This window comes from Microtus pennsylvanicus, chromosome 12, assembly GCF_037038515.1.
Source record: "Microtus pennsylvanicus isolate mMicPen1 chromosome 12, mMicPen1.hap1, whole genome shotgun sequence".
In the NCBI taxonomy this organism is placed as follows: domain Eukaryota; kingdom Metazoa; phylum Chordata; class Mammalia; order Rodentia; family Cricetidae; genus Microtus; species Microtus pennsylvanicus.
The window spans coordinates 4,634,685-4,656,442 of NC_134590.1; the positions used below are offsets into that span (position 1 = coordinate 4,634,685).

Genomic DNA, 21,758 nt, shown 5'->3' on the forward strand with positions numbered 1-21,758 from the left:
TTTAAGGATTTTTTTTTTTTGTGAAACTCAAGTCAACAACTCAAACAGTAATGATACACTAAAATACAGCACTTACATGCTAAGGAACATGATACACTAGGACACAGCACTTACATGCTAAGGAACATGATACACTAAGGCACAGCACTTACATGCTAAGGAACATGATACACTAGGACACAGCACTTACATGCTAAGGAACATGATACACTAGGACACAGCACTTACATGCTAAGGAACATGATACACTAGGACATAGCACTTACATGCTAAGGAACATGATACACTAAGGCACAGCACTTACATGCTAAGGAACATGATACACTAGGACATAGCACTTACATGCTAAGGAACATGATACACTAAGACACAGCACTTACATGCTAAGGAGCATGATACACTAAGGCACAGCACTTACATGCTAAGGAGCATGATACACTAAGGCACAGCACTTACATGCTAAGGAGCATGATACACTAAGACACAGCACTTACATGCTAAGGAGCATGATACACTAAGGCACAGCACTTACATGCTAAGGAACATGATACACTAGGACACAGCACTTACATGCTAAGGAACATGATACACTAAAATACAGCACTTACATGCTAAGGAGCATGATACACTAAGGCACAGCACTTACATGCTAAGGACATGATACACTAAGGCACAGCACTTACATGCTAAGGAGCATGATACACTAAGGCACAGCACTTACATGCTAAGGAGCATGATACACTAAGACACAGCACTTACATGCTAAGGAGCATGATACACTAAGGCACAGCACTTACATGCTAAGGAACATGATACACTAGGACACAGCACTTACATGCTAAGGACATGATACACTAGGACACAGCACTTACATGCTAAGGACATGATACACTAGGACACAGCACTTACATGCTAAGGACATGATACACTAAGACACAGCACTTACATGCTAAGGACATGATACACTAGGATACAGCACTTACATGCTAAGGAACATGATACACTAGGACACAGCACTTACATGCTAAGGAACATGATACACTAGGACACAGCACTTACATGCTAAGGACATGATACACTAAGACACAGCACTTACATGCTAAGGACATGATACACTAGGATACAGCACTTACATGCTAAGGAACATGATACACTAGGACACAGCACTTACATGCTAAGGACATGATACACTAGGACACAGCACTTACATGCTAAGGAGCATGATACACTAGGACACAGCACTTACATACTAAGGAACATGATACACTAGGACACAGCACTTACATACTAAGGAACATGATACACTAAGGCACAGCACTTACATACTAAGGAACATGATACACTAAGGCACAGCACTTACATGCTAAGGAACATGATACACTAAGGCACAGCACTTACATACTAAGGAACATGATACACTAAGGCACAGCACTTACATGCTAAGGAACATGATACACTAAGGCACAGCACTTACATACTAAGGAACATGATACACTAAGGCACAGCACTTACATACTAAGGAACATGATACACTAGGACACAGCACTTACATACTAAGGAACATGATACACTAAGGCACAGCACTTACATACTAAGGAATACAGGCAGAAAAAACTTGGCTTTGTTTTCTGTGACTAAGCCAGAGCAGGAAGCCCTGCACACACAATAGAAACACTGCCATCTGTAACATGCCTTAGTCTCATGTCTGAGCTGAAGCGCGTTGTTACCTGTGATGTTACCTGTGAGAGGGCATGTGGAATGAATTCCCTGTCTGCTGTGTTCCAGAACCAAGGCTATGATGAAGCCGGCTACCTGCTGTAACTCCTCAGATTTGTTACATGTTTGGTTCTAAACTAATGTTTTAGTCCTTGCACACGCAAAGACTGATTGATACTGCAAAAATTTTAAGGACCCTTGCATCCACTTTAGAGGGCTGTGGCTCAGCATATGTGAGGGGCTGGTTTCAATCCTATCCCTGCCTCACACTCCTTCTGGCAGGACCTCCTCTCTGTGACTGACTGCACTCAACTATTGGCCAAAAGAAACCTTCCCTTCCTTCCTTCTTCACATTGTCTTTGGGAGGTATTGTGTGACACAAATGTGAACAGTACATCATGCAGATGTGTTAGCTCTGGAGTGGGGAAGAGCACCTGGAACTGTGGTCAAAAATCAGCATTCAGTGACCCTCCTTAGCTCTAAGGTCTGTCTTCTCTGGCCCAAAGTGGATCTGTCAATAACTGAATAGCTGAATGTCTTAGTTAAGGTTTCTATTGCCATGAAGAGACACCACAACCACAGTGACTCTTACAAAGAAAACATTTATTTGAGAGGCTGGCCTTCAGTTTCAGAGGTTCAGTCCATTATGATCATGATGGGGGCATGGCAGCTGACTGTCCTGGAGCCGAGAGAGCTACATCTTACAGGCGACAGGAAGTCAACTGACTGGGTGGTATCCTGAGCATAGGAAACCTCAAATCCCACCCCCACAGTGGCACACTTCCTCCCACAAGGTCACGCCTCCTAATAGAGTCACTCCTTTTCAGGGTCATTTTCTTTCAAGCCACCACACTGATTTTTCAGATTCTGACTTCTCTTAAAACAGTAAAATTACCTGACAGCCTCAGACTGTGATTTCTCCATGACAACATGACCACAAAAGATGATGGCAGCTTCCCTCTTCAGAGTCTATGTTTTCCTAATTCCCAAGTCCTGTGAGCTCCTTCATGCTTTCCTGACATGAAGGCCAGTGCCGGCTGCCAGTTATCCAGCCCCCACCCCGTGTGTGTGTGTGTGTGTGTGTGTGTGTGTGTGTGTGTGTGTGTTGTGTGTGTGTGTGTTCTTCCTTCTGACCCTCTGCATGAGTTCACACGACCTCCCAGCCCCTCAAGAGCAACTGCATTTGAGAACATGAGCCCAGAGTAGAGTGGGATGGGAGAGGATAGGACTCTCATCAGGGACTAGGTAGCAGTGATGGAGCATTGCAGGACACATTTGCCCTTCATTGTTTCTATAACACAACCCAGACCTTAGCACGACTGACACCATAGTGGAGGTACCATTCAGGCTTTAGACCCAGCACGTAAGCAGCAGCAACTTGCCAAAATGAGAACAAAGACCTAGCCCATCCAAGTCCATAGTTCTGGGAAGATCCCTGAATGTACTAACCTTGCCTTTGACTTCTGCGGTTCCACTTTTGCCTGGCTGTTCTTACTAACTGAAGTATGACTTCCTAAGATCTGGTTCTGCGCTTAAAAGCTTGCCCTGAGAGAGGCTCGGGACGCCACTCAGACCCCACACACACTGTGGAGTCGCCAGCCGGGTAACCAAGGCTTTCTATTTGTTTAAACTCTGTCCCAGTAGTCTTCTCTGCTGTCTACCTCGCATTTCCAAGTCTCAGCCGAGACGAGAAGAGACTATAGTTACCGGAAGTTGATTTTGTTTCCTGGGGAAAAGCAATTGGGATCTTTTTAGAAATCTTTCTCTGCATCATTCCTTCATAAGAGTTTGTAGAGCTGTGAATGACATTCACATAGCAGAGTTCCACAGGAACACACGTGTGACTCAGTTTCTCCCACCAGAAGTTTCACTTGCCAATTAATGATACCACAGCAAACTGTGTTTTCAAAGACCTTTTTAATGTGGAATTTTTACATATTATTATTGTGGACGTTTGTATATTTGTATGGTAGTTTTGCATGTGTGTGTGTGTGAGTATGTGTGTACTTGTGCAATGGCATGAGGGTAGATCTCGGAGGACAATTTTGTGGGAACTGTCCCCTCTATCCACCCCAGCCTGAGCTGAGATCCAGAGAGTTCTTAGGTTGCCTGTCTTGTGAAGGAAGTGCCTTCAGCAGCTGGACTATGTATGTTGCCAGCCTAAATTTTCTATTTCTAAAGCCCGAGACATATTTCATTTAATTGCTGATGCTTCTTAGTCAAGAAGGCAGGAGTGGGTGGAAGGAGAGCAGGCATTTTAAAATAAACCTGAGATGGATAAGGTCCTCAACTGTCATCAGGCAGGAGTTGGAGTACACTTGGGGGAAATGTTCCAAAAGCCCCTTAGGGAATAAAGATGAAAATAAACTTCTGGAAAACACTAAAATACCCGATACACCCTAAACCATTCATTTGGTCCTCCTTGCCAAGAGCCATCTAGTGCATATGCCACCAAGTAGCTTCCCTAACATTTGCAGGGAAGCCACGTGTGCTAGACCAGCAAAATCTCTCTATACACCCTAGCTCTCTCAGGCCTAAAAACCCACGCTCACCGGAGCCAGTTTCTGCTGCAAGCAGCCTTCCGCTATTTAAAACAATGTGCTATGGGAACCAACACTGCAGCTAAGAAAACACCAGACGGACTTGGAGGAGGGAAGCGTTTGGCTAATAACAGCATAATGACCTCACCCATGAGAAGGCTGTAACCGTCTGTCTCCATGGGTCTAACACGCCCTGCTAACCACATGCACAGAGACAGTGAAATTCGGCAGCATCTCCCTTGAACACCGGGTGTGTTGATAAATGAGGCTAGATAGGTAAGTCTTTCCCATAAAGTCAGAGCAAGGGGGGAGTTATGGAGCTCGTGTTGCCTGTGTTGCCAGCACACAGCTAACACCCCCTCCCAAACTCGATGAGGTTCTGTCTCAGAAGAGACCGCGTGGTGCTCCCTGGATTGTGTGAGCAGCTGCAACTGCAGAGCCTGGCCAAAAGGATGTATTTCATCTCATCTTCCTGAAAGCAGTGTTCCTCGCAGAGTGCACCAGGCATTCGTGTGAAAAGAGGAGGCGTTCTATATCCTATTACCTCCGTGACAGTGTTCAGCAAGGTTTGGCCTCCTGATTGGTGCCCATCGTCGTTTTCATGACTTATTATAATAACATATCAGGCAGAGCTCGATGGGAATACCATCCCTTCCCTTCTCAGTTGCCTAGGGCTGGAAATCATCACCATCCACATTTGCCGGAAGGAGGGATCTAGGCACAGGGACGTTGTGTAAGCTGCCTAAGGTCACAGAGGTCAGGAGTATCAGAAGAAGGATGCGAAGTTAGCTGTGATTCATCATTTTCTACTAAACGTCTTCCAGAAAAATAAAATGACTAGGGTATGCCCTTGGGGACACTGAGTGTGTAAGTCAACTAGGGAGCTGGCACACCTTCTTCCTGGCCGTAGCCAATGGCCTCTTTGATGTCCTTTCTTATAGGGCAGTCACCGTGACTAAAGGACAAGAAAGTGGCTGACATTGTACTTCAACTCCAAATAGCCTTCAAGGTAGCATTGCCCAGGTTCTAAATCAAGGTGCTGGGAATCTATGCCTTTGCATAAGTCTCTGGGCTGCACTGATGTAAGCTAGCAATGGATTTGACAGAGAATGTTCTGGACCAAATGTCACCAAAACTTCCAGATAGAAATGGTTTCTTGCTATTGTAATAGACGAGTTTGGTGAAAACAAACGGAAACAGAACTTAGTAAAAATCCACTCACACACAGGTGCAAAATATCATCAGGAAAGCAGCTGTGGACTTTGACGCAACTGAGAATGACCTTAAGCCATTCCATGAAGGGAAATCTGCATTAAATTTTACGTTTTCCTCAGCTTTTAGCCCTCCACCTCAAGTCACGCTCAACCATCATGTTTTGTAGGCCCTCAGAGGTGTCTTGTGGTTTCTCGCTGCACTCACTCTGGGGACCATGAGTCTGGTACCCCTCGGGCCACCTACCAACAGGCATCACCCCCACCTGACAAGTCCCACAGTGCTTTCCAGATAGCACCAGTTCCAATGGACACCGTTTCCTTCACTGTCCACTGTCAGCCTCCTCAGGAACTCTGCCTCCACCGTGTTCTGCCACTGCCAGTCATTGATTCCTCCACCAGCACTGACACGGTGTCCTCCCACCCACAGATGGACCTTGTTAAAGCTCAGAGCAGAGCTTCAGTGCTAAAATGGCTCCAAGAGCTCTGGAGTCGCCCGCATGCAGACGTTGGCTGTGTTTCTGCTACACTCGGTCATGTGTAAACCAACACCAGGTCCCACATGTCCAAAAGTCCTCGAGAGATTCCATTAAAACAGCTGTCCTGTTTATGTGGAGAATCCTTCTTTCAAGGATGCAGGGAGCCAGTCCTCCGAGAGTTAGGGCTGGGTCATGTGTAGGAGAATTAAACAACCAGTTACTCTAGCAATGACCCTAAGGAGCTAATTGTGTCTGTTTAGCTTCCTGCTCACTTACAAGGAACCTTTCCAAGGAATTCTTGCCTCCTCCTAAACGACCATCCCAGTCAACTTTCAGACCAGTCCAAGTTCATGCAGTAATGTGCTAACACAAGGCTCAAACTGACCCAAAAGTAGAGATTCAAATCTAGCTGCAGATACAACTAACAGTTGAAATTTTGCTAAATGCTAAACTGAAAAATAAAGACTGAGCCATAACTGATAATTCCTTCACAGCTGTGGACTTCAGCCTTGTCACCATCCTCCCGGGAATATTGTAGGAAACAAGAAAGTGAGCTTACTATTCGAAAGGCCTGCTGGCTGGCACGGCAACTTGTGTGTTTATATAAGACGGTTGACCTTCTTTGTCAGTTTGGCCAGATTTATAATCACCATGGAAACACACTTCTGAGCATGGCTGTGGGAGTGTCTCCAGAAAAGTCGAATGAGAAAGGAAGATTCACCATGAATGTGTGAGGCACCATCTCAGGGGTTGGAAGCTAAGAGCCAGTCCCTCCCACACACTATAGACACAATGTGTTCAGTCACTTCATGTTCCCATCACATGTCCTCCCCACCATGATGGACCGTACCCTTCAAACCTGAGCCAACATAGACCTTCCTTCCCTCCCTTCTCCAGCTTCTTGCCAGGAACTTGGTTACAAGAGCAAGAGCAGGGACTAACGCAAGGGTGTTATAAATCATTTACTTGTGATTTAGAGCAGCCAGGTTTCAAGTTAGATTTTCAGCCCATCGTGTAGTAGGTTAAGCTGTATCCTCAAAATACGTGTTCAGGCCCCAGTTCCTGGGCTTGCGAATGTGGCCTGATATGGAAATAAAATTTTGTAGATATTGTCAAACTAAGATGGGGTTTTATTAGATTAGGGTAAATCCTAAATTCAGAGGCTGGCATCCTCTGAAAAGGTGAGGAAAACAGGGACAGGGAGATGGCTCAAGAGTTCAAACCACTTCCTGCTCTTTCAGAGGTGCAAGGCGCTCATTCTCGGGCAGCTGACAGTGACCTGTAACTTCAGCTTCAGGGGGCCTGACAACCTCTTCTGGCTTCCAAGGACACTGCACAAATGTGGCATACACTCACATAGACATACCCTCATACATATAAATAAAAGTAAATATTTTTAATCAAAAAGACACAGAGATTTAGAGGAGACCCAGAGGGAACAGGCCATGTGGAGACAGAATTGGCACCGCTGCAAAACAAGGCTTGCAGAAGACCACTGGGAGCCACCAGGAAGGAAGGGATAGTGGAAGATTCCATGAAACCTTTGGGAGGAGCACAGCTTTGAAATTTTTACATTTAGCCTCCAGGATTCATAACAAAACAAAAGTAACTTCTTATGTTTTGAAGCCGGGCAAATTTATGGTGATGTTACTCAGCCTTTCAAGCTAAATTGACTTTGGTATTGACAACAGCGGACTATCTTAGGTACTTTTCTGCCTCTGTGATAAACACCATGACCAAGGTAACTTATCAAAGGAATGAATCATCTGGGGCTCCCAGTTAAAGAGTCCAGCACCGTCATGGCTGGGAGCATGGCATTAGGCAGCAGGCACAGCATTGGAGCAGCAGCTGAGAGCTGACATACCCTTCCTCAAACAGAAGGCAGAGAGCACAGTAGGAATGCAGAGCATTTTGAAACCTGAAAGCCAGCCCCCAGAGACACACCTCTTCCACCAAGGCCATACTTCTTAATCCTTCCCAAACAGTTTCACCCAATACCAGGCTCCAAGTATTCAGATATGTGACTAAGGGGACCATTATCATTCACACCGCCACAGGAGCTACCAACATAAATTTCAAAAGATATTAGAGTGGCTTTGGGTAATTGCAATGGTTGGAAGAATTTTGAAACATAAGAAAAGCATAGAAGACCTTGAAGGATTATTTAAAAAAATACAAATGAATGAAAATGAGGACATAGCCACTCCTAGGTAGGATTGAGAAGGCTTTTATTATAGATATGAGACAGAGAACAGTCAGGTGATGTGAGATTCCCCTCTATGTGCTGTGAATACCATTGGTTAATAAAGGATTGCTTTGGGCCTATAGCAGGGTAGAACTTAGCTAGGTGGGGAAAACTAAGCTGAATGCTGGAAGAAAGAAGGCAGAGTAGGGAGAAGCCATGGAGCTGCTGCTGGAGACAGATAATATAGTTTCTGTGTGATTATTTTGGGACTGAGCAGCCAGGAACCAACAAGCGGCCCTCCTTACAATAGTCAAAGACATCTGGAAGAGTCTAGACTGAACATGGCCAACAGAATAGATGGACCACGAGAGGAATGAGAGTAGGGGAGAAAGAAAAAGGTAGTGAAGAGAGAGAGAAGAGAAGGTAAGAGAGAAGACCAGAAGTCAAGAGCACCAAAAGAACCTAAGGAACTATAGATGAAATGGCTGGAGTTATATAGTGAGGAGAAGCTGGTGAAAGGAAAGTTCAGGGGCTGGAGAGGTTGGGGGTGGGGGTAGGGTGAGAAGCGCTCAGAGAAGTCAGGATTTTAGCAGGAACATTCTGCTGAGAGCCAGGTGGCCAGGGTCTGCTGTGATATGTTAAGTAGGCCCCTCAGTTAACCATTTGTCCTGAACTTCTTTGAGACCTAACAATGGACCTTAAAGAGTCTACCAAGGGCTCAAAACAGAAAGAATTAGAGCCCTAGGAAAATCCGTCCTCCTAGTTATCCTGGCTACATTGTATTATGACCCAAATGTTTACAGAAATATCAGTGTGCTTCTGAGGAGAGCTAAGAAAGAAAAGCATGATGTTATTGAACCCTGGAGGAAAAGCCAGGCTTGCTAGAAGGCATCAGAAATCTGCATTATGTTCTACTGCTGGGTAGAAAGCAGGGCTTCTAAGTGATAAACCTCACTATTTAACTGAGGATATTTCCAAACAAGGCGTGGGAAGTGTGGCCTGATTTCCATTTGCTGTTTATAGTGAGAAGTGAGAGGGAAGATATAAACAGAGCAAAAACCGTTAAGCAACTTGGTGATTTGGAAAAGTCTCAGCAAAATACGAGATTTGAGAGAACGGGGCAGATGCAGGGCAACAGCACTTCACAGTGGAGACAGAGTGCTGACCCTGGCCAGGGAACCTAGACAACCTCTCCAGCAGAAATCAGAAGTCCAGATGGGTGCATCCTAGACACAGCTTGTAAGGGACTTACTTGGGCCCCATGAATCCCACACAAAGAATCAGCAAGTCCTTAAGACTGTGACATCAGCAGATACACTGGCCTGGGAAGAAAGGGACAGACATAAGACAAAAGGAAGGCTATGGGGCCTCCAAGGTTCCTTATAGCTGCCAACATGTCTGATGTCAAGGAAAAGGGGAGTGACTCCCGCTGAGATCAGTTTGTCCCCTCCCAAAATCTCTGTGTTCAGACACCTCAGAATTCAACTCTATGAGGAGTTAAGATCGTTAGTAAGTAAGGTAAAATTCCTAATCCAAAGTGGCTGCTCTCCTTAAAGGAAGATTAGAACACTGACACATAGAACAAAGACCATGTGAGAACTGAAGAACAGGGCAGATCTCCACAAATCAAGAAGAGGCTCTACCTAGACCAATACCTGGATCTCAAGAGTTCTAGAACTATGACAAAAAATAAGTTTGTTGTTTTAAGATAGCTGGGCAGCCATGTTTGTTATGGTAGTCCTGGCAGCTTCAAAGGTGGCGTAGGGTGCTGGGACCTCTGTAGGCCCAGGGAGCATAAGATGTCTTTGCGGTCCAGAGGCCAGAGCACAGAGCCGTCGAAGACCATCTGGCCGAGGAGCAGCACTTGGTCCTGCTGAGCTTTGAACTTGCTTGGGACAGATGATCCTTTGGTTCCTCCCATTCTCCCTCTCAGAATAAGGATGTCTCCTTATTTTATCATATTTTGGAAAGCAGGTAATATTTTTAGTTCAGAAATAAATCTTCCATACCCCTAATCTAAATGTCTCAGATGGGGAGGGTTGGAGGTTTTTGAATTGGTAATATTTCTGTGAGATGAGAGACTTGGAAGAGCCTGGAGAGGTGTCTCCGTGGTCAAGAGCAGCTGTTCAGTTCCCAGACTCCCACAGTGACTCCAGTTCCAGGGAATCCAATGCCCCCTTCTGACTTCGGTGAACACCAGGCATGTGTGTGTTCCACATGCACATGTGCAGGCAGAACACTCATACACATAAAATAAAATAAATAATTCTTAAAATGAGATTAAAATGAAACCTATTAAGGATATTGAAGTGGCAGGAATGTGCCGTGGCACGTGGGAAAGAGGTGAATTGGGGGGGCCAGAAGGCAGACTGTGCTTGAATTGTAACCCCCCCAAATGTGTGCTCCAACCTCTGACTCTGGCACCTATTAGTAAGACCTTACTTGAAAGTGGGTCTTCACAAATGGAGTCTGGGTAAAATTAGTCATTACTACATGATGACAAACTCACTCTAATGACTTGCAAAGACAGAGACTGAGGAAGAACTGAGGACTATGCCTATTTAATGATGACACATTTTATGAATATTCTTTCTGATTTGTGGTTTGTAAAATTTACAGATCCAGAAACCATGGTTATGGAATGAAACCCTTTGCTGAAATGTGTTCTTCAATCTTTCCCCTAAAATAGGGTGTTAGCCCCCCTCAGAGACCAAAGTGAGGCAAGAGGTGGGAAGTGAATACCCAGCTTCACCCTGACAGTTGAGCAGAATACTAGATGTTGGCCTGTGTCAGGTCTCCTGGCCAATGTTGACATCCTGGTGACATGGTGTATGAGGTCCTAAAGCCTACTCTGTCAAAGTTCTGACGCTTCCTATAGAGATTGGGCATGTTTTCTGTGTCTGGCTTCCGGCTCCATCTGTGAGGCGGGCATTGTTGTAGGTTCATTGTCCTCTGCTTGGAAAACTGTAAACCGTTTTAGAAATGACAGTGTCAGAAACAATGAAAGCTTGGCTGTCTGCCAGTGAACATTCCCAAAACAAAGCCGTACTTTAAAGACATCGTGGGCTCCACACCCTTTTCAACTGTTTTCAGTCACTCTTCCTTCGACCTCAATTGTAAGAGTTTGTATATATTACAGTGTTCTGAATTTCTTATAACTGAACAGTAGATCTTTCCAGTCATAAAACTGAGTCAAATCCCTCAAGTTTTATAAGCTAAAATAGCTCTCTTCATATACAAATTACACTTAAAGCATAATTCCAGTTTGCCTTAAACAATCTGTCCGTAAGGAAATCCATTTTATCATTTTTCCAAAATATGTCAAATTTAGAATTAGAAAAAAAAATTGAGTTGGTCAAAAGTTTTTTTAATGCTCTCTAGCTAAAACTTTCTCTTTATTTTCATTGGATTAATCCCATTGCCTATAACTGATCTCATAAAGATACCTTAAACAAATGGGAGATGCTAATTCAAATAAGTTAATATTTGAAGCGTCTGAGAAAATTCTTTAACCAACAAAGTCAAATCCTCAGGAGTGCTTTTCGATATAGCCTGAATGGTCTCACCTCTCCCAGGTCCCTTAGGGCACTATTGCAAAATGGTGCCAGGGCTGTCTACACTGCTAAGACCAGAGAGATGTGAACAGAAAGGGGGAGAAACAGAGACTAACACAGCCACCCCTTCTCCTTCCTCTTCGAGCGGCTCACACTCCAGGCCTGGGCTGAGGAAAAAGATCCCATTGTCTAGGCACCAGGGCGTCATATCCTTAAGCCTTCCATTAGGCGCAATAATCCTGATCCGGGACACGTGCGCCCCTTCCCAGCTGTGCGGGCTCTCGGGCAAACTGCCGGACTTCCTCTGCTCCCAGATTTCCTCACTGCAAAACAGAGATAAGTTTTGTTACCCTTCTCTCTCAGTGTTCTGAAAATAAATAAGGCAAATGTTTCTGGGGTCCTTGGAGAGCACTGGCTGAGGCGTCTGCTAACATTGTAGCTAAGAGCTTTGTTTGTTTGCTTTGCTTTGCTTTTTATGAGTCTGTTTTCCTGATGACTCTGTCATGCATTCAGAAATCCCAAGTTCAGTTACAACTCCTCATCTAACTTTAATGAAGAAGCACAGCATCCAAACGTTTGTCTGGACACCTAGAGACTAGAGCAGCACCCCCACCTGCAGGGGATGCCGCAGTTGCTTTCTCAGTTGACTAACACAGGTGTGAAGCCGGGAATCCCTCTTCACTGGTTACAGTTGGAGGCCCTGGAGAAAGCACAAGCCTTCCCAAGCTTTGTGTTGTCTGACGTAAACCAGAACAGTGAACGCTTGTTGAGTGTCCACTACATGGGAGTGGGTTTGTGTCGTTTATTTGCATTAAATTATTTAAACTCGGAACAATTACCTGATCCTATGATCTGCATCTGTAGCGTCATCTTATGGATAAGAAAGCTGAAGCATAGAGATGTCATGACCCCATTCCCAGGTCTACACAGTTAGGGTGAGAGGAAGCCGAGCTGCAAACCCAAGCTCCCTGGACTTCAAGCCTATTGATATATCCATTATGCTGAACTACCTTTCAAGAGGAACATAGTGAGACCTCCAAAGACGTGTCAGAATCAAGAGGCGTGAAGCCTAGAAAGCCGTTAGCATAGGGCTGGACCTACAATAAATGTGCAATAAATATAGACAAAATAACTGAAATAGTCAGACACATAAATAAAGAACCAGGACACAGGACCAGGCCTTCTGGTGTATTATTACCTTAACCCTCGGAGGCAGAGGCAGACAAATCTCTGTGAGTTCCCGATTAGCCAGGGCTCCATAGTGAGACCCTGTCTCAACAAATAAACACCACAATGCAAAGTCCAAAGTAAGCACAGCTAAGGTCTATTTCCCAGGAAGACCTCTTCTTGTCCACCTAGCTTTATTTACCATCGTGGACTTACAGGAGGTGATGGCTGGGGACGAGCACGCAACCTAAATTTCCAGAGCTGCTTGCACAGCATTAAGTAGCCGGAACGCTTGGCTATTAACATTCAGGCTGCATCTAGGAGGACAGTTTCCAATCGAGCGTATAAAAAATGCATCTGCTACAAGAGTCCTCCTCTCCTTCAACCCCGACTTCCCAGTCACCCTGGGAATAAACAACTGTGGGGAGTCTCTTTGCAGCCTCTTAAAGTCGCACCCCACCCCCACCCCAAGGGACCCCAATCATAGGATCTCACAGATCGTTTGAAAAAAGAAAAAAAAATGCATGAGGAGCCAAGAGCTTACGTTCTGGCCAAGTTAGGAGCCTATGAGAACAAGAGCTTAGGGGAGGGCTGTTCACTCCGTGCGTGCAGCAGAATTAGCTCTCTCCCTCTGGGTCTGCTCTGCCTGCAAAGCTCAGCAGCACCGAGGGAGAGAGATTCAGGAATCTGCAACAAAAACGATGACAGCCTGAAATAGCCCCTGGTGCCAACCTCCAAATTCTCATCTGTCACTTCAGACCCTGACTGGCTGGCGGGGCAGCAGAATTTCAACTCCAATAAACCTGAATGTGCTTCTAGGCAAAGAGGCCAAGCTCTCAGGAGGAAGGGGGTTGAAAGAGTTCCTCTTGGGCTGCTGTCAGACTTTTACTTCCTGCTGTGTGCACAGAGGGGATTCAACATCTGCTGAAGCCACCAAGGCACTGGATCCAGCCACTTCTCCGCAGGTAAATGTTAATGAATTCCCTATGCATGTGTTAGACTGACTTCTGTTATCTGAAAGGGCTGGTTAATGATTTTGATTAAATAATTCAAAGCCATTTACTTATTTTAAAAATCCATTTTGAGTATTTTATAAGGTTAAAAAGAGAATTTTACTTTTCGTAGTCATTTTTCTTTGCCTCCTACAAAATTAATAAACTATAGTTTTAATGATGACCACACCAGAAATAAATACTTCAAATCAAACAGTATGCATGTTTCTTATGTTTAAACTATCTGCAGTTATCCATCATCGCGGTGTGCTTAACGGCAATGTGGGACTGGAAAGCTTTGTTTTTTGGAAGAGTTAGGAACTCTCTCTGATAGCATATTCTGTTTCTGCTACTTTTAAGTTATCCCTTTCCTGGTCTCTCTCTCTCTCTCTCTCTCTCTTTCTCTCTCTCTCTCTCTCTCTCTCTCTCTCTCTCTCTCTCTCTCTCTCTCTCTCTCACACACACACACACACACAGTTTAGCAGGTTTTTCTCGACTCCTGTGCTCATTAGTTAAGATGTCCACAAGGGGACAGGAAATTTGCACCACTCCTGATAATGTCTTCGTTAGGCAAACAGATGCAGAAGGAGCGTGAAAAGCTAAGAGCAGCCGTGCAGTCTCTCAGACGCTTCTCCTATCTGGCTCTTCTCAGACGCAGCATTTTCCTGGGAGCCCCGCTTGCTCATTCCTCCAGGTCCAGATTTCCATGCTGGAGAGAGCTGCTCGCTGCTTTTGTCTGCAGAGCAATACAGTTGACAAGGTGCCCCAAGAAGTCCTGCTACAGTCTCATGAGCACTGCCTTTGTCTGCAAAGAAGTTCAGTATGTCACTTTGACATTGTATCTGCCACTCCTCTGGAGCAGGCCCTGACCTCTCGGATTAGAAATGACCCCACAGTCCGCACTCCCCCCCCCCAAAAAAATTTATTCTCTCCTTTCTCATGGACACCAGGGTTTTTTTTAGTCCAAAGCTTGCTCAGCTAAATCTTTATTATATAAGACCACATAGATGTGATTTATATGCACATTGTCACACTAAAAAGGTTTTCTTTGTTTTTCTTCAACACCCCCTTCTTAGAGAACATTTAAATTTAGGATTATCTCGTGAAGTCTAGCAAGGTAGAACTATCTATTTCATCTTCTTGTCATCCAATCAACTAACGCTACTTCCTACATCCGGGAAAAGAATATGTGTGTTGTTCAAAGATCGTGCCCCTCTCCCCTTGATTCACAGCTTTTGGACAGTCATCGAGTGGTTAGAGTATTGGGGGCTGTCTTCAGTTTAATCTCCGGCAGGCATTATGGTGCAGGTCTATAGCAAAAACAAGAAACAGCCATGACAGAAAGAGGCGTGTCGTGCAGAAGCATCTGGGCAACTCCAGATGTGGCTTCTCTCACTCCCTCTTGACTGTTATGTTTTCCCAGCTGACTTGCAGCCATGCATGAACATGTCTGCTTTGGTTAAGTTTTAGCATGATGTCCAGATATACATTGAGGACATTTTTTCCCTGTCAAGCATGACAAAAACAACTGATCACAAAGCCTGAGGCATGTTGGACTTTCTTATTTTCCTGGAACAATCTTCAGGGGGTAAACCAGGAGAACCTCTTACAGATCTCATAGGATGCCTTCTGTCCCGGCTGCATTTGTACCTGATTCCCACCTAGCCATAGCCTGCTTCTTTATCCTGGACATCAAGGGTTATACAAAACTCTGACTCTGGAAGAGACTGGCCGCTTCAAAGATAGCCAATAAAATTAACATGAGAAAGACACTGGCCTCTGGTTTCATAAGTGATGATCACATAACTCTGACTTATATAAGACCATATAGACGTGGTTATATGTGCACATTGTCACGCTAATTAGCTCACGGACCCTAGACAAGTGACTTTACCTTTTTTGTTCTATAGAACCCTTAGTGATGTCATCGGAATCATAAAAACAGCATTAGATAGTGCTGAGATATGATGTGAGAATTAAGTGGAAAAAAATCTACGCCTGGTATATATTAAATAATCATAGCAACTATGAAAGGATTGGTCTAGTTTTTCCTTCACTGCGTAAACTGTGGAAAGGGAAGGAACTCTAAGCTTTCCTTCGTACTTATGCACTGTGCTCTAGCAAGTCCTCAGACTCAAGCTAAAATCCCCAAGTCAGCATGGCAGAGTGGACAGACTTGGGCTGCCCCTGAGCTGCAACCTCAGCTCCCTCTCACAAGCTGTGTGGACTTGGCCAGTCACTTCCCACCTCCACGCCTCAGCTGTCCATCTCTTAGGCAAATAATCCCCAGAGGTGAGGTTGTTGTAAGGGTCAAATGAGATATTTATGAAACACAAGTGTGTGTGGTACCAGCTACAACACTAAACTCCCCAGAAACGCTACAATCGCCACAGGAAACCTCATGCCCCAAGCTGTCTATTATGATGTTGGAACGAGGCTTCTAGTGGCATTAGAAACGAATAAGGAAATATTCTTTCAGTTATCTTTTCTTTATTCGAAGAAATGTAGAGGAAACCATTTTCAGGGCCTCAACACAGGTGCTTGTTCCTGAGTCTCCATGCTCCCTCGGTTGGCAGCTTCTGAAAGGACCCAGTCAAATGGGAGGGGCCGCTTTTCAGGCCAGCTCTTCCGGAGGCAGAGAGGAGCCATGCTGCACTGTGGCCAGCTCTGGTTTAGGGATCTCCTTGGACAAGGGGGTGGCCCCAACACTTTTCCTTTCAGACCTTTCTGGAAGGCAAGAATAGAGGTTTTGACTTGCTCCGGGGGTGTGTTTTCCTCTCTGTTGACATCCAAACAAAAAGGCTTTTTTGGTGCTGGTTGTTGTGTTTTTTGTAAACTTCTCCCCTATTTTCCTAGCACTGAGATGTCAGCTGCTTTTTCTGGCTATGTAAAGTAGGAGCTGCCTGTTGTCATAGTGATGAAAGGGTACAGAGAGAGTCCCAAGTCATGACCAGCTCTGTGAAACAGCTCTTGTTAGTCTTAAAATCTTTCAGTGGAGATAAGGTGTCCAGTTCTGGCTCATTTCTTGCCTATTATGCAACCAACTTATGTGCAGCAGTAGCTAAATGTTTCCTTTAAAGATTCAGTGAAAAGAAGGTATTAAGAAAGCAACTAAAGCAGCAGCCATCTCCTGTGGGGGGCAAGGGGGAAAACCGGGGAGAGAAAGGAGAAATAAAAGTCACCCTACCCAATGGCACACACTGCAGTTGTTACTCAGCATCAAGCCTGTGTTAAAACCAGCGGCTAAACTCAAAGGCCCTGGCTTCCCCTGTTTTTCCAAGGGGGAACCGATCGTTGTAAGATGAACTGGGGCGATGGATGAGAGCTGAGCAAGGATTGGTTTTACTGTTCTTTTCATGATGAGGTCTAATGCTGACAGAGATGGACTCTCCCAGAGAGAAAATTGTAATAATAGCCTCAGGAAAAAAAATTGCTTACTTGACCGGTAAATTTGTAAAGGAAAAAGAAAGGGAATAATTATCGGTTTAGGGGTTGGTATTTATTTATTTATTTATTCATTACGTTTTGAAGAATATAAAAGTCTTTTCTTGTCTTAGTACTAGGACAAAAGGTATAAGCCATTTCATCTTCCCTGAGATGTTAGGTTTCCTAATATCTTAGGTCAGACAATTACCTAAAGAATGCTATTTTTACCTGCTGCCTCAAACTACTGATGCATTCAGTGTTGCTTATCCTGTGAAATGTCCGGGGGTTGGGATGGGGGAGCAAGGAGATGAGCCGGAGCGAGGCTGTGCTCCTCAGGGCCCGTGTGTACTGAAACAGTCATTAATCAAGCCATCCCAGGAATGGAAATTGCATACGCAAGCATGAGGTGGCCTTGAGGACAAAGCCATCTTCATCTTTCTAACGGTTCTGGCCAACCCGAATGTGCAAATGGACAATGTGTGATAATGTGTACTGCAGATCTCTAACCTATTATTCACGTGCCAATTTTAAATACCATTTCATCTTAGTCCATTTTGTGTGTTTTATCATCTCATGTTTCCTGCCTTGTGTGGAGAATCTCCACGTGTGTCTTTAACATCCGTGTCTGTGTGGACTGGGTCTGCTCTGTCATTGCCTGACAGCAAGCATTCTCCATCCTGCAGACTGTGATTCACCTTTGCAAACCTGCTGACGCTGCAAATGCAGCTCCGGGCGCAAGTTCTCACCCCACGGTGATGCCATCCAGATTTTAATTACTTAGTGTTCCGCCTCTCCCAGTGCTCTTTAACGGGCTTATGGAAAACCACTTAAATCTGTAAGTGAAGCTCTAGAATTGTGTGGTTTCCACACTTGCAATAATGAAGTCATGCCCTAAGAATAGTGATTAAATCTCCTTTATCTCTTCCCTCACCTGTTTGGTCAAGGTTGGTTTCCTAGGAATGAAAACGGGCTGTGCTTGAGGCTGCTTCGGATTGGTTTCCTTAATAGTACTCTTTTTTGCTCAAAATGATGTCATTCAGACCAGGGGCTCTCATGAGAGAAAATGCAGAGGCACCAAATACAATGAATCTGTATTTTTATACAGCATGAAAAAATTCACCCTACCTCTGAACACATATTGCTTGCAATTGTATACTGAGATATATGTTGCATGGTTAAAGCGTGTTTGTTCTAAGAGAATTTGATGGAGCTTGACAAGGTCAAAAGTGACTTCTCCCTGCTCCCACCCTCCCTTCCTCCCTCATCTGAAGGCTAAAAATAGGGGTTGTGTGTGGCAGGGTGGCTGGGAGGAATAAATGTGAGCAGGAAGGATCACAGCCTATATGATGAACAAGCAATTGACCCATCTGGGAAAGAAGAGCGAAGGAGACTTGAATCTAAATTCCCCCCGCAAAGCACTTCACTGCTATATTTGGGGACTCTGTTTGATTCAGGTTGCATGTGCATCTCAATATCTCTGTGGATTTCTTGTCAGATCCAAAGACCCAGTGACCATGAGCCTCGTCTACCCCAAATGAAGAACCACATGGGAGTCTGTGGTCTGGGAAAGTCTGAGAATAGCCCTGGACAGGAGCACCTTGATGTCAGCTGGTGGCTCAGCAGAAAACTCAAAATAGAAAGGTTTTGTTTGCCTTCTTTGGGTGACTTTAATGCCAAGCTCTAGATCTCCTCCTGGAGACTCATTAATACTTTAAAAGCCCTAAAGCACAGTGTTAACTCTAGATCAGGTAGCAGCACCCATTGGGCAGGTGAAGTATGACTAAAAGCTTTGCTCTCAGAAAGCAAAGCCTGTGACTCTCACGCAAGACCAGGAGAGCACTGTTCGAGTCTGACTAGGAAGTGCCTGTAATAGTCATCTCGTTTGCACCTTCTCAGAAAGGAAATTCTCCATAGCTGCCCTAACTTCTAAAAATAGTGGCCTACAGGCTTCCTCTGACACAAACAACCTCCACGGAGGATACCTAGCCTTATTTGGAAGTGTGGATGTACATGTTCCAGGAAATAAAACACTAGCAAGAAGGAGAAATCAGGGAGACTAGTCGAGGCAGGAGTCTCCCTTTTAGGGTCTCTGGTAGCTCCTTCTCAGGTCCCTTAACTTAAACAAAGATGAACAGATCAAATGCCTGTCAGCCCTCAAGATGAGCCGCTGAAGCCAGTCTCCTTGGTCAGGAAGAAAGGGGCTTAGCTGCTTGATGACTCAAGGCACAATGAGGTTAATTCAGGAAGGAGGCAAAACTACCAGCACTTAAATCCCCACGTAGCAGTAGTGACCAGTAGACAAGAGGACTCTCTCAGAGGTACGGGCGACTGTAGAGGCGCCCTGGCTTTTAAAGTGGAGAAGAGAGAGGGACAGTAAGGTAAGGGTACTCACAGGGGACATGTGGGTTAGTCTAAGCAGGTTTAAGTGGTGAGGCAATCTAGAACTTAAGAAATTTAACTTAATTTCAATGAATATATGTTCCTAATTAATATGACTTAATTAATGTTATAAAAGCTATATGAACTAAAAAGAAATCAATATAAAAGTCTCCCCTGCCCTATCCTTACTATAAATCTCTACAAAATGTTGCAGAAACTGAAACGGAAGCAATTGCAACCAAAAAAGGACACACAATGAATTTATTATTTAATTTGGATAGAGAGTGATGATCTAGGGTGTGCCAAATTTTGGATACCTTGTCCTCTAGAAAGCAGACACTTGTGGACAGAGATAAAGACCAATCAGAGGGTTTCCTTCAAAGAAATGTCCCATTTTCCTACCAAATGCAATGAAGAAGTGCTGTGTGGCTGTCGGAGGCCCAGCAACCTCTCTTTAGTCTCAACCTCCTCACACTCTCACGCCCAAAACTAGAATTGCTCCCTCAGAGACCAACAGCGGTTGACGCATGCACAGCCGCTCCATGGTGCCTTGCAGCCCCGTGTCTCCAGGCTCGTCTGGACTCTATTGACAGCTGAAGAATAGGACATTCCAGCTCTATGGCTGGCTTTTCCAAGCCTGGAGCTTGAGTTGCTGCTGAGAAATCTAATTACTCCTTCCTTTCATGGTAAAATCCAATTACAACCTCTCCCATGGTGAAAGCCAATCCTTTAAACACAAAAAGGAGCCCAACAGAGGGTCTGTGTGTGTTCTTCTCCATGAGGTGGCTATGCAGACAGGACGCAGGGGCCTTGCTAGGGACAGTCATCATAACCTACTGCTATCCACTTGCTATCCCTTTGCCCTTTAGATGTGATACCAGGAATTTGAGGAAATTTCCTAAAGATCTATTAGTTATGCCAAAGCAAATTTTGAGCCAGCATCTAGTCCCTCCACACATATTTTTTGATTCGGAAAGATGACTTTTCAGAGCTGAAGAGATGTCTAGCATCTAAGAGCACTTGCTGCTCCTCCAGTGATCCTGAGTTCAGCTCCTAACACCTGCAGATGGTGGCTCACAGGCAACTGTAATGCCACTTCCAGGAGATCCAACACTCTCTTCTGGTCTCAACTGGTGCTTACAGAATCACAGAAATATATGTAAATAAAAATAAATAAGTTGGACCATTTTTTGGTTTTTTGAGACAGGGTTTCCCTGTATAACAGTCCTAGCTGTCGTGGAACTAGCTCTTGTAGACCAGGCAGGTCTTGAACTCACAGGGATTCACCTGCCTCTGCCTCCCGAGTGCTGGGGTTAAAGGCACCATCACCCCCCAGCCAAGCTGAACTATTTTGAAAAGATGGCTTTCCCTGTTGAACTTGGAATAAATCAAATAAATTATTTAGGCCAAGATCTGTTTCTGACATCCTTAATGCTGTAGCTGTAGCTCAGACTGTGAAACAGCAGTGTTGTCTGGAGAAGGGTCTCCAGACTTCCTAAAGGCCAGCTGAAATGAGTGGAGACAAGCGTATTTATAGAAATGTGTATTTTGTGCTTGCTTTGGCAGCATATATACTACAAATGTATATTTTATAAGTACTGTACATAAATATAAACCAGCTAAAATAATGAAATTGTTTATTCCATTCAAATCTCTACTAGTACAACCTAATCGCTGCAATGGGTCTAGTATCCCGGTTTGTAACTTGCAAAGAAAAGAGGTGGCAAATGCTGGAAGAAGCCTCCAGCCCACTACTGGGTTTTAAACAAAGACAAATGGAATACGGCGTGAGAAGCGGTTACTTTTCATAATAGCATAAACATTACCCTAAATGCCATCAGAATCTGTTCTACAGGCACACACACACACACACACACACACAGAGAGAGAGAGAGAGAGAGAGAGAGAGAGAGGGAGAGAGAGAGAATAGCTCTAAAATCAAAGCCATGTTTCTGTATTGATTCAACGTGAGCTGCCAACCTACTGATGTGATATGACAGAAATTCACTGAGAGGTAACCTGAGATTCAGAAGAAAAACAACCGTAAGAATTGACTTTATTTACGACAGTGGAAGCCTATAATTGGTTTAATGCCACCACGCTGGCCAA

The 21,758-nt window shown here is 44.6% G+C and overlaps 1 protein-coding gene and 1 long non-coding RNA gene across 3 annotated transcripts in view; one reads left to right on the plus strand and one right to left on the minus strand.

The window, feature by feature from the left end:
- Nucleotides 1-10,739: 10,739 nt before the first annotated feature.
- Nucleotides 10,740-13,085, minus strand: LOC142832801 (uncharacterized). The gene is made up of 4 exons (XR_012907275.1): nucleotides 12,884-13,085; nucleotides 12,696-12,782; nucleotides 11,802-12,008; nucleotides 10,740-11,095 (listed from the first exon to the last, which is right to left on the minus strand). It is a non-coding gene; the product is annotated as an uncharacterized LOC142832801 (long non-coding RNA).
- A 320-nt stretch (nucleotides 13,086-13,405) lies between these two features.
- The window catches only part of Sparcl1 (SPARC like 1), a 30,189-nt gene continuing 21,836 nt past the window's right edge, over nucleotides 13,406-21,758 (plus strand). Inside the window, exon 1 of one of the 2 annotated variants that reach the window (XM_075944402.1) lies at nucleotides 13,406-13,817. The gene's annotated coding sequence lies outside the window, so the exon portion shown is untranslated. The remainder of the gene's footprint in view (nucleotides 13,818-21,758) is intronic. The other variant, XM_075944403.1, reaches the window with a different exon arrangement.